The sequence below is a fragment of the Martes martes genome (genome assembly GCF_963455335.1).
Source record: "Martes martes genome assembly, chromosome: 8".
In the NCBI taxonomy this organism is placed as follows: domain Eukaryota; kingdom Metazoa; phylum Chordata; class Mammalia; order Carnivora; family Mustelidae; genus Martes; species Martes martes.
Window position 1 is genome coordinate 81,495,903 of NC_137895.1, and position 18,613 is coordinate 81,514,515.

Genomic DNA, 18,613 nt, shown 5'->3' on the forward strand with positions numbered 1-18,613 from the left:
AACAAAATGAAAAGGCAACTTACAGAATGGGAGAAAATATTTGCTAACCATTATCTGAGAAAGGATTAATACTGAAATACATAAGAAACTCAAACTTAGGAGCGCCTGGGTGGCTCAGTGGGTTAAAGCCTCTGCCTTTGGCTCGGGTCATGATCCCAGGGCCCTGGGATCGAGCCCCACATCGGGCTCTCTGCTTATCGGGGAGCCTGCTTCCTCCTCTCTTTCTCTCTGCCTGCCTCTCTGCCTACTTGTGATCTCTCTCTGTCAAATAAATAAATAAAATCTTAAAAAAAAAAAAAAGAAAGAAACTCAAACTTAAAAATGGGCAAAGGAACTGAATAGACATTTTTCCAAAGATGACATATAAATGCAATAAGAAGCTTATGAAAAAATGTTCAAAATCACTAATCACCAGGAAAATGCAAATCAAAAACCACAATGATATCACCTATTATCCAAAAATAATAGTAACAAATATCAGTGAGGATGTGGAGAAAAGGGAACCTTTGCACACAGTTGGTGGGAATGTAAATTGGTGCAGCTGCTATAGAAAACAAGTTCCTCAAAAACTAAAAACATAATCGTCATATGATCTGGCAATCCTATTTGGGGTACATAACCAATGGAACTGAAATCAGGATCTTAAAGAAACTAATAATACATTATATGTTAATAAAAAATAATAATAATAATAATTTTTTTTAAAAAAAGGATCTTAAAGAGATGTCTGCACTCCCATGTCCCTTGCAGGATTATTCCCAATAGCCAAGACATGGAAAAAACCTAAGTGTCCATCCATGGATGAACGGTTAAAAAAATGTGGTATATACCTACAGTAGAATTTTATTCAGTCTTTAAAAAAATTCTGCCATTTGCAACATGAATAAAACTGGAAGATATTATGTAAGTGAAATAAGCCAGATACAAATGAACAAATACTTACATGATACCACTTATACAACAGATCTAAAATCGTCAAACTCAAAAGCACAGAATGGAATGATGATTGCCAGAGACTGGGAAGATAGGGAAACAGAGAGGTAGTAGTCAAAGGGCATAAAGTTTCAGTTAGTTATGAATAAGCCCTAGAGATCTACTGTACAGCATAGAGCCTATAGTTAACAGTATTGTATACTTTAAAATATGCTAAGAGGGTAGATTTTAAGTATTCTTCTCAAAAAATAATAATAACAATTGTAAAACAAGAGGCAGGGAGAAATTGTTGGAGGTAACAGGTTGATGGCATAGATGGTGGTAATTTTTTTTAACAGATGTATACTCTTCTCCAAACTCACCAAGCTATATGTATACTATGTGCAGTCTATCTATCTATCTATATATATATATATACACATATATATTATATGTATAACACATTATATATATAATATAATATACATATTATATAAATATATTATACATATAATGTATATGTATATATACATATATATAAACTAATATAGGGCCAATACAAAAAAATTAATTTTGAACTTGGATATACAGATCATTGTTTTCAACAGTACATTTTATGAAATATAAATAAAGAGCAAGTATATCCAACAAAAATTTAGTGTCTTAATTGAAAGGTGATATAAGTAGGGGCACCTGGGTGGCTCAGCGGGTTAAAGCCTCTGCCTTCGGCTCAGGTCATGATCCCAGAGTCCTGGGATCGAGCCCCACATTGGGCTCTCTGCTCAGCAGGGAGTCTGCCTTCCCCCTCTCTCTCTGCCTGCCCCTCTGCCTACTTATGATTTCTGTCTGTCAAATAAATAAATAATTTTTTAAAAGGTGCTATAAGTAGAAAACATACTGGATTTTTCAAGATTAGTAGGAAAAAAAGAGTAGACTATATCATCGACAATTTAATACTAATTACATGTTCAAAAGCTAATATTCAAATATATATGTTTAAATAAAATGTTTAAAGTATTATCTATCTATCTATCTATCTATCTGTTTATTTATTTACTTATCTGACAGAGAAAGCAAGAGCACAAGCAGAGGGAGTGGCAAAGGGAGCTGCAGAGGGAGAGGGAGAAGCAAGCTCCCTGCTAAGCAGGGAGCCCGATCAGAGGGTTGATCCCAAGACCCTGAGATTCTGACCTGAGCAGAAGGCGGACGCTTACCTGACTGAGCCACCCAGGTGGCCCTAACGTATGCATAATTTTTTTAAAGTTTTTATTTATTTATTTGACAGAGAGAGATAACATGTGGGCAGAGAGGCAGGCAGAGAGAGGGGAAAACAGGCTCCCTGCTGAGCAGAGAGCCCGATGCGGGGCTCAATCCCAGGACCCTGAGATCATATGACCTGAGCCGAAGGCAGAGGCTTAACCCACTGAGCCACCCCGGCACTCCCTAAAGTATGCATATTTTTAAAAAGATACTGTGTGCAAAAGCATCGAGGACTACATTTTAGTATAGGACTGCCACTCAACAATTTCCACTTCTTCCTTGGCATTGCAACTTTTGATTAGTCAATTAACCTCTTTGAACTTTAGTTTCCTCATCTCAAAAACAGAAAATACTTTGGGTTGTACTAAGATTCAAATGAAAAGCATTCCGAGGCACTCTACAAACTGGAAATCATTACTCAAATCTTAGTTACTGATATTGTAAAGAATGCCTGGCATTGTGTCAAGATGGGAGCAGGGCCCCCACCTCCCCTCACCAAGAGTAAGGGTAAGTAGTCCCTGACTCCTGGCCAGCAGAGCAGACCGGAGCACAGGCTCCTGCCTGGACCATGACAACCCAAGGCAGAGGGTCAGAGAGTCATCACAGCAGCTGCAGTGGCTTGGCACAGAGTCTCTTGACGGCACACATGCAGGGCAGTGCTGCCAGCAGCTGTGGCCATGTCCAGTGGCAACTGTGCCCGTGGCAGTCTCCTAAACAGAGACAGCCTGTGGCGGGATCTTGGCCATGCCTCATCTTGCTTGGAACCTGCTCAAGTCTGGTTCCCCAACCTTCCCATGGATTCTTTTTGCACTTACATACAGAGGACTTTTCTATTTTCAACATTTTAAAAGTCCTGATTAATTCATATGCCATCACATAAGAGATTGAATCCCTAAGTCCAAAGAGTTGGTCTAGATTTAGTATTCAAATTGTCAGTGATAGGTTTATACATATTTATTTAGTACGTTGGCTAAAATCCAAAACAATCAGGTATTTTTAGTGTCAGATGGACCAAAAAAAAAAAAAAATCAGAGTTGAAGTTTTGTGTAATTAGATGCCCATAGCTTCTATAAGCCCTACACCAAATACTGGCAAAAACTTTACAATTAGGTCAAGTGATTGTGTTCCATCCTCTTCAGTGAATGAATTCTAGAAGGGGAAAAAAAAAGAAAAAGACAAGCCAATCCTTCTTAAGACACCATAGAGAAGATACCTAAAATTAATTTCTTCTGCAAATTATTTTCTTTGTTAATTTAAATTCTCCATAACCAGAAAAATTAAGTACTAAGAAGTAAGATTTTTATCAGGTTAAAAAAAAATTAAAGATTTTTGTCAGGTAGGGCTGTGCCATGGAGGACCACCATGCTCATATCTAAGTTTTTTGCCCCAGAAGAACAAATTTTTAACCCCTTCTTGGTGGAGGGGAGTTGGGAACAGCTATTGCCTTCATTGAAATTGCATGCTTTAGAACTATGATCTTAGATAATACACTAAGGTTAGAACAATGACTTGGTAAGTGTTATCAATACATCCTACTCAATCTCTAAATAATTATCGTGGGCCTTAGTCAATTGAGTTTATTACAGCTAAAAATTTTGTCAGAATTAGTTTTGTCTAATGCCTACAATTCAAATTTTGCCTCTAATTTACACTCTGATAATACATTGACTTATAAGAACCAATAGGAGAGTCTTAATTAGCCTGAGATTGAGTTCAAGTTTAAACTATACAACTATATTCTAACAGAGAGAGAGAGGGAGAGAACGTTGTGCTATGTAGGATAGAAAGGATAGGTAGACTCTATAAGTACCCCATATTCATCTTAACTAATTCGGGCCCATGAAGTGAAGAGGTAGGACCACCTTCTTGTCCTATTCTACAGATTCTCCCCAACTCACATAATCATGCCTTTGGTTTTAACTATAACCAAATTGTTAAGCACCCCAAATTTCTATCCCTAATTCACATCCCTTTCCTTACCTCCAGATCCATCTATCCAATTTCTAATATCTATACTCCAAATTCTTCCAAGCACATTCAACTCAATGTGCCCCAAACTGAATTTGCCCCATTATTTTCACTCTATATTACCTAGATTAATGAATTACAATCAACTTCCTTAGCCATAAATCTGAGAGTCATTCTATATTTTTTTTCTTGCTTTTCTGAGGCAATCAAATGCCAGTTCCCACGAATTTCAACTCTTAAGCACCTCTACTACCCTTGTTTCAGCCCAGATCATCTCTCCCCAGAGTCCTACCATAGCTTCCTATAATATTTCTGTCTCCAGTCTTGCCTTCTTTGACTCCTTCATACTGAATACTGAATACTCTCATTATGATGAAAATGGAAACTGCACACCCCAGTTCAAAACGTTTTAATGCATATCCTCTCCATTCTTTCCCTTGGTCTCATGTTTAGGAGACTTCTGTCACAGTAACACATGTTCTCTTTTAAATTGCCTATCACCCGAACTCACATCTTCTCATGAAGCCTGAGTGATCTGCTTCAGCAATTTCAGGGAATACACTGGCTTAGCCTTCCAGAGTCAACCAGTCTGCCGACATACCCCATTTGCTGCTCATCTATAAGGTAATTTTATAGGGACAGGCTCTGTCCCTTTGAGGAAGGGGTGTTGCAGGTTAGGACATGAATGTAATTTAGAAGGAAGTATTAAGAAGCCTAAGCTTCATCATCTAATCCAAGTTTATCTATAATAAAGGTACTTTCCTTTTGTTCCCCCAGACAGGCTGGGACTACACCAAGCTTTCACACTTCCTTTCATTGCACATGATATTCCTTCTGCTGTCTCTGGATTTAGAAAACTCTTTTCATATTTCAAGTCTCAGCTAAAATGCCACCCCTGGACTGGCTGAATGGTTCTTATTCTGTTTCCATTGAAGATTATCTGTATATCCATATAGAAATTGCAAAATTACATTGTAACTAGTTGTCTGAATATTTTACTATAGCTGGTAAATTCCTCCAGACCAAGAAATTTACCTTAATTCATCACTGAATTACTAGAACTTAGCATGGAATGGTATAATAGACCATCTGTAAGTAATTATTCAATAAACAGGTAAATAGATAAGCTTGCCATGTACTCTCATCCCCCAAAAAGAATTGGAATTTAAAAAAAATCATGTTGGCAGTATAATTATATGGGTACTAAAACCGGATTAAGAAGAAGTGCCACAATTCTTTTTATAATGTATGCCAACTTTAGTGAAAGGAGAATTATTGCTCTTTAGATGTGTCTTAATGGGATACAACCTAAAAATAAGATCAGCTCTATTTATAACTCCTATTCTATAAACTCCCCAAGTAAGAAATTATATATCAAATACCTAAAAAAGGAATACAAGTCTTCTAGATAAAATCAGTCTCACAGAAAATTGTACACAATTGATTTTCAAGCTTGCATTACTTGCAGCTTATGCACTACAAAAATGCTGATCACACCATTTTATAAGAGTCAGCCACAGGGAACTGTGTTTTGTACAGAGCACAGAGCATGGCACCACTATAATTCCATAGGATAGTATTATAGAATGAAAGTATAGGTAGCTATTAACATCACATGTTAACCTTCTCAGATCCATTCCCAAACAAGAACTGAGCTATCTTGGAAGAATGTTAAAATATTTTTACTTCACCTCTTTGCAAACTTATTGGGGGAATAGGACACAAAAATGTATGACATTAGGGTCTACACCTTTTCCAAGGTTGCATATAAATTTGGCCTCAGAGTTTGGCAAATTCCTATCAATTTCCATGTTGAGCATAAGCATAAAAACACTAGAGTCTTTATTAAGCTCCTAGCTTAATAATACATCTTATCACAAAGCCTACTCATACGAGTGCAATGGAATATAAATAAAAGGTCACATGTCATAAATAATCATACGTAATCTTAACATTTTCTTCTCATAAAATGTGAAAGAATCTATAGTGAGATGGTAAAGCCCAAAGCCAACCAGCACTTCAAGTACAATTTTGGTCTGTGAAGCCCAGACTTAGAATTTAACAAGGATTTTTGAATGGAATGTCTAGAAGCCCATAGGTCAATATTTCAGAGGGGGAGAAGAGGTTCTATCTCTCCCCAAAGCAGAAAGGTCATAGTCTCATCTCAACTAAGAAAACCATATTCATAACCTTAATAAAAGCAAACAAGTAATAAAGGCTCAAAACTCTTCATTGAGGGTTGTTTATCAATCATTGTCAACATAGGAAATCTTCAGGTATTCTTTGTTTAAACGATTATGATACCTAGATTTGTATTATTAACACTCTGGCTGCAACTTGGTGTAGGGTCTACAAAGTTTAGGGAACTAAACCTTGGTTTATAAACTTAGAAAAGTCAGGCACTCGGAAAAATGAATAAAATCGATACTTTTATGACTTACCAACTTCATACCTTGTATGGATTTGCCCCTGAATCTGCTATAATCACTGGACAGTTAAGTCAAATTTAGGTCTTTCCATGTTTATGATACTTGAGAACATTTTTTTCAGATAATGAAAATTTTATAATATGATTTAAATTTCATTACATTCTAGGTGACCTCTTCTAATTTCCCTTTCATATGTTGCCCTACTATGTTTTTTTATATGCTACTTTACCATGGAGTTGTCTGCAGGCTAAGCAAGTTGTCTTGCAAAGCAGGCAGTTAGAGGAAGAATTTGCTAAACTATAGTGCAGTTTAAATCAGTTTTAAATCATTAGTCACCTGATAATAGAAGATGGCAAAAGAAACATCTCCTTGAAAGCACTTAAGGGTGATTTTTTAAAGCCCTAAAAGTTTTCAGAAAGTAATTTGCATCATTTGCAGCCCTTCATTTCATGCTACTCTTTATCTTCTATTGTCCCATGGTCTAATCACGAATACAGACAGACTCTGAGACAAAAATAATGAGGTGGAAATCATCACTTTTCATGAAATCTAAAATAGTCATGGTAGTTAGGATATAGGAACAATAACCACCCTAATCTAGTTTCTAAAAAGCATTATGCATAAATTCCACCAGATTAACCCCATGTTCTTCCTTTTAACTCCAACAGATTAGGTTACTAAATATGAGGAGAAAAATTTTCGGTAGAAAATGTATCTTTTTTTTTAAATGCTTCCAAGAAGAGCTCTCTCACACACTTCCATATTAGGAAGGTTCCATCGAACATACCTCTAGTCCTAGCACTGAGGTACCCAGAAGCAACTTAACCAATTACAGAGTATGTGGAACAAATAAAAGTTGAAAGAACATAAAAAGGTGCCATTTATCAAATTTTACAATGTGTCCCTTGACAGGAACTACATAAGTATGAAGGCAAATCACATTCATCTTGCCAAGAAAATAATCAGAACCCAAGAAAACTTCCTGATATACAAGTCAGGGAACTTGTCCATGTCCCCCTGAGGTTAACAGTTACCCTTGAGGGTTTTTCTCTGATAGCTAGAGATAAAAGTTCAAAATACATGAGAATATAGGAAGATGAACATTCTGAAATCCAGGTCTATTTTGGGCATATGATTTAAAAAACCCAATGGATAAGGAACCTTACCTTTAGAATGACAACAAGCTATGTTCTAAGAAAGTCTACAGTGAAGGCATTCAGTCTACTGTTAAGTCATGTGAAGGGAGTTTACTGGGTCTGGAAGGACACAGTCAGTGAACTGATTCCAGGGGCTCCCAGGGCTGGGCTTCATTGGCTCAAGGTCTAGTGGCTGTCTTTATCTGCTGGTCTTGCTCCGGACTCCCAAGCCATCCTAATCAAAAGAAGCTATACCATTTTGCTCAAATTGTACCAGGAATGTTAAGACTGACTATTGTTGAAGGAAAGGATCCTGAGGCCACAATTACAAATGAAAACTATATTGATACTATTTTTCATGTCAGAGGAACAAGTATCTTCAAGTTTGATAATACACTGTATTGTGTATTGGGGAATGGGGAGAAAAAAACATTCTCAAACTTTGCTAGTGGGAGTGTTAATTGGTACAACACCTATAGAGGTCCATTTGGCAATAGCTGGCAAAATATAAAATTCATGGGCAACCCTCTAGGGTCTCCTCCCTCTTTGGAAGCTCTGTACTATCATTCAATAAACTTTACAATAGCTCAATATACTTTGTTTTGCTGACCACCACTCTTTGTCTGGTCTACCTCTTCATTCTTCAACATGGCATGACCAAGAACAGCAGGCACTAAAGGAAAAGAAATTCTGTTACAGTACCATACTGTTTTGTTTACTACAGCTTTGTAGTATAACTTGAAATCTGGAATTGTGATCTCTCCAGCTTTGTTTTCCATTTTCAAGGTTGCTTTGACTCTTCGGGGTCTTTCGTAGTTTCATGCAAATTTTAGGATTATTTGTTCTAGTTCTGTGAAAAATGTTGGCATTTTGTAAAATTCCATTTTAAAACTATATAGAATTTGAATAAACATTAAGGGAGAAGTTTAAAAGAATACACATCAAACTGTTATGTGATTTTCTCTAAAAAGAAGATTAGAAGAAAGGTAATAAGGGAAGTTCCTGGCTGGGTTGTTTGGCTAAGTGTCTGCCTTTGGCTCAGGTCATGATCCCACAGTCCTGTGATCAAGTCTGCATTGGGCGGGGGGGTGGGGGGGTCCTTGCTCAGCAGGGAGCCTACTTCTCCTTCTGCCTGCCACTCCCTCTGCTTGTCTGTTCTCTCTCTCTCTGACAAATAAACAAAATCTTTATAAAATGTGTATATAGTTCATGTGTCCATTGCCCCAAAAGTTGTGCCTCTTTAAATTTATTCTATAGTATACTTGCACACATGGTAAATACCACATGTACAGTGTTATTCACTGAAGCATTGTTGTAAGAATCTGATTGAATTGTGGCACATTCATAAAATTGAATCCTATATGGCTATACAAATGAGGAAGCTATTTTATTTAAGATTTTATTTATTTATTTATTTGACAGACAGAGATCACAAGTAGGCAGAGAGGCAGGCAGAGAGAGAGGAGGAAGCAGACTCTCCGCTGAGCAGAGAACCCGATGCAGGGCTTGATCCCAGGGCTGTGGGATCATGACCTGAGCCGAAGGCAGAGGCTTTAACCCACTGAGCCACCCAGGCACCCCAGGAAGCTATTTTAAACACACACACACACACACACACACACACAATGGAATATTACTCAGTCATCAGAAAATGAAATCTTACCATGTGCAACAATGTGGATGGAACTAGAGGATACTATGCTAAGCAAATTAAGTCGATCAGAGAAAGATCATATGATTCCACTCATATGTGGAAGTTAAGAAAACAGAAGATTAGAGGGGAAGGGAGGGAAAAATAAGACAAAATCAGAGAGGAAGACAAACCATAAGAGACTCTTAGCTATAGGAAACAAATGGAGTGTTGCTGGAGGGGAGGTGGGTAGGGGATGGGGTAACTGGGTGATGGGCTTTAAGGAGGGCACTTGATATAATGAGCACTGGGTGTTACATGCAACTGATGAATAACTGAACTCTACATCTAAAAGTAATGATACATGGTATGTTAATTGAATTTAAATAAAATAAAATTCAAAAAAAGAAAATATCTATAAGATACATTATTAAAAGAAAAAGGCAAATATTGGAGGTGAGAATTATACCATTGAACCACCAATGTGAAAAAGGCAAATATAGAGCAGTGTGGAGTATGTTCTATTGGAGTTAAATAAAGATATTTATATATGTATATACACACACACGGTTGACATGATCAACAGGAGTTGGAACTGAATGGGTCCACTTATAAGGATTTTTTTTTTGTAAATGCAGCAGAGTACTGTAAATGTATTCTCTCTTCCATATGATTTTCTTAATAACATTTTCTTTTCTGTAGTTCAAAATATAGTAAAAATATATATAACAAAATATGTGTTAATCAACTGTTTATCTTATCAGTAAACATCCAACAGTGGGCTATTAGTAGTTAAGTCTGGGGGGGAGTCAAAACTTATAACCAGATTTTTTTTTAAGTAGGCTCCATGCCCAGCATGGTGCCTCCACACCTGACCCTGAGATCAAGACCTGAGCTGAGATCAAGAGTCAGACACTTAACCAACTGAGCCACCCCAATGCCCCCCAGAAGTTATACATAGATTTTTGACTGTGCAGGTTAATGGAGGGTGGCACCCCTAACCTCTCATTGTTCAAGAGTCAACTGTATTTACACTCCTCATAGTAGTAAACTTTTGGAGGAATAGGGAGGTACTAGGTAGATGAGGCAAAGGTAAGAGGAACACTCTTAATCCTGCTTAGGAATTTTCCTAATTATGACAGACCCCATCCAAAAAAAAAAAAAGTCCAGAATCATAACTAACCTTTATGAAATTCAAGATTTTTTCTATTGTTATTCATAAGTAAATAAATTTGTCATTTTTAATTCAAGGAACTGTCTCATACTTAAGCCAGAAAGGTTTTACTAAAAGTATAGTAGTACTTTTTTATGTCTTGTGATTTCAAATGATGTGAATATATTACCTTTCAAAAGATGAAAGAAGTTTTAAATTTCATTTTAAAAAATTAGTGGGAAAGTTCTAGTTCAAGGTGATTGCAATGGACTGAATGTTTGTGTGCCCCCGCCCCTGACATTTATAGGTAGAAATCCTATCCCCTAATGTGATGGTATGAGGGGGGTGGGATCTCTGGGAGATTAGTGGCCCTATGGAAGAGACCCCAGAGATCTCCCCTGCCACTTCCACCACGTGAGGTCACAGCAACAAGACCACCATCTATGAACCAAGAAGCTGGACCTCACCAGACATCAAATCTACCAGTACCTTGGACTTTCCAGCCTCTAGAATTGTGAGAAATAAATTTCTGTTACTAATAAGTCACCCAGCCTATGGTATTCTGCAGGTACAAAGATCAAGTCGTTTGGATGCAAGCGCAGAAATTCTGAGAAGCAGCTAAGTTCCCCATCCTCTTCTCATCTGCATTAAGGGCAGCTGATAATGGTATTTCATATCCATTTGAATATGGCTGTTGGGACTGGAGGAAAAAGGCAGAAAAGACCCCAAAGTAACTTTGGTTCCCAAAAATAAAAATAGAGAGGAGAACATACAAATATGTGTGTGGAGGTCTAGAGGCTCCTTGGAGCCTCAGAGTCAGCTCCACCCCAAGAGTGAAGGCCTCCTTACTTTGCTCATTGCCTGCCCATCCCTGGCCCATGAATTTAAAGGGTGCCTGATCCACAGGAACCAGCTTTTACCCAAACTCAGACCTTCATTAAGGGAGAGGGTTTTTGGGTAATCAAAACTATACAACAGGTCTCAGAGCTGTGTAAGTTCAGGCTGCCTACCTATACTAACCAACATGGTCCTTTATCCTTAAATATAAACAGACAGCCAAATATCTGAGAAAAAGTTAAAGCATGAAAGAAAAGATCAATGAGCAACAAACATTTGATCAAGAAGAAAGAGAAGATGCAAGAAACAGAAAAGAACTTTCATACATTAAAAATAGTATTCCCAAAGAGATTTAAGAGGATATTGAAGAAAAGAAAATAGGCTTTATAAAAAAAGATCAACAAGGGGTGCCTTGATGGCTCATTTAGTTGGGCATCTGACACTTGGTTTTGACTCATGTCATGATCTCATGGGTCATGGGATAGAGACCCAGTTGGGCTCTGTGCTCAGTGGGGGGGTCTGCTTGTCTGCTTAAAGATTCTCTCCCTCTACCCCTCCCTGCACACACACATGCAAGATCTCTAGAAAATAATCTTTTTAAAAAATAATTTTAAATAGATCAATGAGAAAACCAGAGGCCTTAAAATATGACTATTAAGAGAAAGAAATAGAAAAGCTAAGTAATAGAATTAACAGAATGAACAAGGTTGAAGGCTAAATTAGTGAACTTGAAAATAAAGTTGCAGAAATGGTCAATTCAAGGAAGATAATGCAAGGAAGAAAAAGATAATGCAAGGAAGAAAAAGAAATAATAATAGAACAGAAGGTCGTTGGGAGAAAAACTGGAATTCTCAGAGTGAAATTCACCAAGTAGTAAGGAATATGAAAGAAAACCCATACGTAGATATATCCTCATGAAATTTCAGAATTTCAAGCATAAACAGAAAAGGTAAAAATATCCCAGAATGGTTAAAAGGTAAAATTAAGAAAGTAGGTCATCTACAAAGGAAATAAAATTAAACATTTAAATAGCAACACTTAAGTTTCTGTAGAAACTTAAAAGGATTTTGAATCCAGAATTCTATATCCAGAATAATTTAACTGTTCTTCAAGGGTAAGGGAAAATAGTAACATTTTCAAGCCTATCATAACGGCTAATATTTATTTTACTTACTATGAACCAGGTACTTTGTAATTATTAACTTATTTAATCCTCAGAACAATCCAATTAATTTGATACAATTATTATCTCTGGTTTCACAAATGAGAAAAGAGAGGCATAAAGAGGATGAGAAAGTTGCCCAAGATTGTGCTACTCATAAGAGGCAGACCTGGGCTTTGGACCCCCAGAGTTGGGCTGCAGAGTACACACTCTTAACTTATGACACAATAGTGTCACTCCATTGTTCAGGCACTCAGAAAATCATGTCCCACGTAGAATTCTCAAAAAAAAAAAAATGACTTGAGGATTGACTTCATCAAGATAAAAAAGAAATTCAGGAGACAATGGCAATGACTTGGGAATCAAGAGGTTTCAGGATGCCAAGGAAATAAAATAGAAGAATCAGAAAGGAGATTCTATTGTGCAGATGGTATGATTAAAACACAGAAGCCCTATAGTAAAATGATGGCAGGTATTTTTCCTGCCAAGAAGAAAAAAGAAAGGCAAATGGAAACTCAATTTTGAGCTGTATTTTGGAGTGAAAGAAAAGAGAATGCTTGAAACATTCTCATTCTGAAGGGATAGAGTTGGTCATACAAACATTTCTTTCTATGTGAGTCCAAACACACTAGTTGCTTTACCAATGTATGACATTTACATACTCGATAATGTAAACACACTTTACTGGCTTTCCATTTTTAGAATTACAGGAAAAGCATGGAAAACAAGTGTGTTTTCTATAGAATAGAAAGAAAGTAGAAGCCTTGTTAACATACAAGTAACTGAATGATTAAGATTAAAAAAGAAGGGACAGGAAAGGGAAGTAGAGAGCTGAGCTTATTTCTTCAATTTTATAGAACAAAGAGTTACTTTTTTTTAGAGCAAAGAGTTATTAAATACAAATATAAAATATCACAAACTTACAAAGGCAAACACTTACATAGGTAAGAATATACCTAACCTGAACTTGGAGGTGGAAAAGGGAAGAGGAGGGATGATGAAAATAAGTGCTCTAAATTCTTTACCTCTCATAGCATAAAGTCAATAGGTGCTCAAATTTTATAAACTAAAAAGCAAAGGTATAATTCGAGTTTATGATAACTACTAGATTAAAATCAGAAATAGCTAAAAGGAGCTACATTTGAAGAGTGAGGGTTTTGTTGCTGTTTTTTGTTTTTATCATATACATGTACTACTTTAAAATCAGCATGGTGTCAATGGGTGGATGGACAGACAAATGGATGGAAGTAAATAGAGGGGTGTGCAGCTTTTGGGAAGAAGAGATATTTAAGCAGAAACCTGGGGAAAGATTAAGAGTTATTTAAATAAAAAGGAAGAGGAAAGAGGGCCCACTACAGAAGCAGTTCATTGGCTGAGAAACGTAGAAAAGGAAAACTGAAATGAGGTTGGAGAAACAGACAAGAGCCGGGGCTTGTGCGCCACGTTAAGGAGCTCAAAGGAGAAGCTAAGGAAGTATTCTACAAAGGAGAACATGATAGTCATAGGAACCTGCCACTCAAATCTTGGAGAGAATCGGCTGTGAGGAACGTAGCTAACTGATAGCTTCTGGCTGCCACACCTGCATCCACCAGTCTTCACCCTGAGGTCGGTCACACTTCCCCTGGGCTGCTTCCAGCCCATGACTGAGCACCATTCAGTGGAGGTATTAGAGCCAAGCCATTACGGCCCAACATGGGACTCCTCTCACAGGAAATCTGTATTCTCAGGCTTCTCATCAGACTCCTCCCTCTTTTCTTTATCTTTCACAGTATCCCCCCACCCCCCACCCTCCCATCAAATAAAATCTCTTACACTTCTAGGTCTGTCTTGGCATTTGCTTCCCAGGGGACTTGACCTGACCCAGAGAGTGACATGAAGTCTTATTTTACTATAGAGAGTAGAATAAGGGTGGTAAGATAGAATATAGAGGAGAAATTAGGAGGCTGTTTCAGAAATCCAGGTGAGATGTTATCAAGGCCAGGACAAAGGGAGTAGAAGTGAAGAGAAGTGGATGGTTAAAATGGTATACTGAGACTAGAATTGATAGAACTCGATTTATTAGCAGGAAAGAGACATGTCAAAGATGGTTCCCAGTTTCTGCCTGGGTTGGTTGTTTTCACAGACATAAGAAACAATTGGTTGTGGGATCCCTGGGTGGCTCAGTCAGTTAAGTGGCTGCCTTTGGCTCGGGTCATGACCCCAGCATCCTGGGATGTAGACCCACATCAGGCTCCTTGCTCGGCAGGGAGATTGCTTCTCCCTCTACCTCTGCCTGTTGTTCCCCCCACTTGTGCTCTCTCTTTCTCTGTGTCAAATAAATAAATAAAATCTTTTTTAAAATTTAAAAATTAAAAAAAAAGAAACAATTTGTTGTTTGTTACCCCAACTCTGATCGAGAGACAACTTTGCAGCCGATGTGCCTAGGTCCCAAGAACTCATTTTCCTTTCTCTGAGCTGAGGTACTTCACAGGAATATAATGGACACCAGCTTGAAGCAGGAGTTCCTGTAACTGTCCCTGTAGGACTCCCCATATTCTTCACAAAGAAAAAGAATGGAGAGCTCTACGCAGAGGCCACCATGGCATTAAGCAGTCACAATCTGTAACCACTATCCACATTACCTACTCTCTAGCCTCCTGTCTTAAGTTGATGGGACACAAGCTTTAACAAACTATACCCCAGAGGCCCTATAACTTTTCTGAATCCAGGAAAGTGATGAATGGAAGATGGCTTTCAGAACATGCTTCATCCATGTGACTATACCGTAATGGTGCTTGGTCTATGAAATGGCTACATTACCTTCCAGGTGACCTCTTAGGCCAAGAGATATTATCTGACTTAACATCTTATGAACTTCTATATTTGAGACTCCTGTTTGAATTTATCTGCTTTATCCTATCCATTTAGAGGGTCTACATGATACAAACAAATTACCAAGAATTTTTGGAACAGAAATTCTTTCTTAACCTACTCTCCAGGAAATCAAAGATTCTCATTTCCTGGAATTTGACTCCAGGAACCGTCAATGTGACCTTATATGGCAAAAGGGACTTTGCAGATACAATTAAGGATTTTGAGTTGGGAAAATCATTGTGGATTATCTAGGTGGGCCTAACATATCATAGGGATCCTAATAAGAGGAAGGCAGGAGATAAGATAGAAATGTGACAACTGGGGGCACCTGGGTGGCTCAGTGGGTTAAAGCCTTTGCCTTCAGCTCAGGTCATGATCCCAGGGTCCTGGGATCGAGCCCCACATCGGGCTCTCTGCTCAGCGAGAAGCCTGCTTCCCTTCCTCTCTCTCTGCCTGCCTCTCTGCCTACTTGTGATCTCTGTCTGTCAAATAAATAAATTAAAAAATCTTAAAAACAAAAACAAAAACAAAGAAATGTGACAACTGAAGCAGAGAGAGATTTTAAAAATGATGCCACCCCCAAGGAATGTCAACAGCTTCTAGACATGCAAGAGGCCTGAAATGGGTTCTCTCATAGAGCCTCCAGAAGAACCAGTTCTGCTGACACTTTGAAATTAACCTCGTGAAACTGATTTTGTACTTCCGGCTTCCAAAACTGTAAAAGAATAAATCCATGTTGTTTTAAGTCACTAAGTTTATGGTGATTTGTTTTAACAGCTATGAGAAACTAAGGACTAAAAAGCTAAAAACCCTACTTACCTCTATTCTTATCTCGTCTTGCCCCAAACAGACTTGTCCTATATGGTCAAAACAGATACCTGCAGCTCAGCGCCTCCCAGGATGACTCAGTTCCAGAAATTTCTGCTACTGCACCTATTTCTCAGGATATCTCAGCTGATATCCTTTCTGGGAACACATCACGATTACCATCATACCAGGTATCTAAAGCTTCCCGGTGGTCCTAGATTGCTCCACGATATCCTCAGCCCAGAAAGCTTTATGGAAATCAACTCACTTTTAACTGACCAAGGCAGTCTGATGAAAGTGTGAATAGCTTTGCATTGAGGCCAGGAGAGATGTTACACCTGAGCAAAACTCCATCTAGGCTAAGACAATGAATGTGGTTTGTAGAGGCTCCTTGTTGCATCCTGTCATAATAATATTGGGAACACTTAAGAATTGTAATCAGACATAAGTTTCCCGGATTGGAAACTAAGGACCTATTTACAAAACAGTGGTTTGGACTTCAAGACAGGTACAAGTGTCATAAGCATAAGTGGTGCATATAGACTCCCATATGGAGTCAAAACTGGAGCTCATCAACTTTCACTCAACAAACCCACATGCTGGAACAGAGGCTACAAAAAACCAGATGGGTTCACATTTCTCCACGTGTTTGTGTAACAGGTGATCTAAGACATCTAAGAAAGAGCTGAGAACTGGGACTATTTCTGGTAAGGGGGTCTGGTAAGCTCCAATCTTCAGTATCCAGTCCACTAGGATGATTTGTGTCTTCTTCAGAAGGTCTCTGAGCAAGTTAAATCCTTTTCAAGGAATGGGAAATAAAGTGTCCAGACCAGTTTAGAATGCTCAAAAAGGCTCTCCTTGCCCAAGAACCCATATTGGAATCTACCCGGAAATGTTTAAAGAGTATTAATAACGTAGTAACATATCCTAAATATAAATTTAAATTAAAAATTAAATATAAAATTCCATGTATCACTAATCTTATGTTTAATACATATGCATAGATACACATATTTTCATATAGGTGCATGTAATATACTCCTCTATAGTATATAGTATATATACATATTATTTCAACAGTGGCTAGCTCAGGATAGTGGAATTACAGGTAGTTTTTTCCTTTCTTTGTACTTTCATAGGTCTCACAAGTTTTGTTAATAAACAAAATTTCTTTAATTCAGAAAGTTTAATTTTAAAAACTAAGAAATGAAAATAAAATAATGAAACAACATGAAAATTAAATTAAAATGATTTTTAAAAGATTAAAATTCTGAAAGTCAAGAATTTTAAATGATGGGCTAAAAATAAATAGATTTTATTTTGGCATAGGAACCATAGTTCGAAAGCTAAAACATTGAAGTAAGTGTTGAAAAGCAAAAAAGGTGCAAGTAAAAATCAGAAAACAAAATATCACAAAAATATAAAATAGAATTAAAAATCCCTTAGCTCTGGAAATGAGGACCTACAGTGAAGTAAAGCAAGGAGAAAACAAGTCAAAAAGAGATTAAATAGATAGAAGGTAACTGAAGAAGAAATAGGAAAAAAGTCAAATAGCAGGCATTGCGGCAGCAAGAAATTGTTACATGGAGTCAAGATGCTGAGCTAGTCAAGAGTACAAAGACAAGTGAAGAGAAAGGAGACAGTCTTTTAGTAAAGAAACCCAACTCTAAATCAGCACAGGGTCTCAGTCCTTGGTAAGATGGTCTGGTTGAAGAAGCCTTCCAGGGGAAATCCTCTCCAGTGCTATTGTGCTCTTCTCAGACTCAAACCTTAGGGAAAGGAGCCACAAAACACCCTCCTCTTCTCTTTTGCCCATAGTTGTATGTTTACCAACTCTGTGGACGACGGCCATGACCCTCACAGAAAACAGTCTCCACCTTTAAGAAGCTTCAGCACCTGTGACCTTTCAGCCTCTGGAACCTACTGGTCTCTTACATGCCATAGCAAAGGAATAGGCTTCCTCCAGAACAACCATTTACAACTTTGTTTTAGGTCACTTGTTTATTTACCAAACACATATAGCTTACTGTCTAGTGACTTGCCACTCTTCAGAGCAACCTTCCCTTGTAACCCACTCTAAAGAAGATTCCCTATATCACTTATATCTTATCTTATAATATCTTATAATATTCTGTTCTTGCCCCTCATAGGCTTTTCATAATTTAGAAGAGTGTATTTCCTCTCCTAATATCTATTTCTCTTAGATTATAAGCTTCACAAGAAGAGAGATCACATTCCTTTGTTAACCGTTGGAGAATACAGAATCGGTACTTACTAGGTGCTCAACTGTTATTTACTGGATGGGTGGGTGGGAGGATCGGTGTGTAGATACATGGGTAGATATGTGAATATGCCAAGCCTTGTGCTATCTGTATTATTTACCTTTGCAGCCCAGCACTTCTTATAGTGCTTGGTATACAGTGTGGTTCTATAAATCTGTTGGCTATATCCTAGGCATTGGAGATG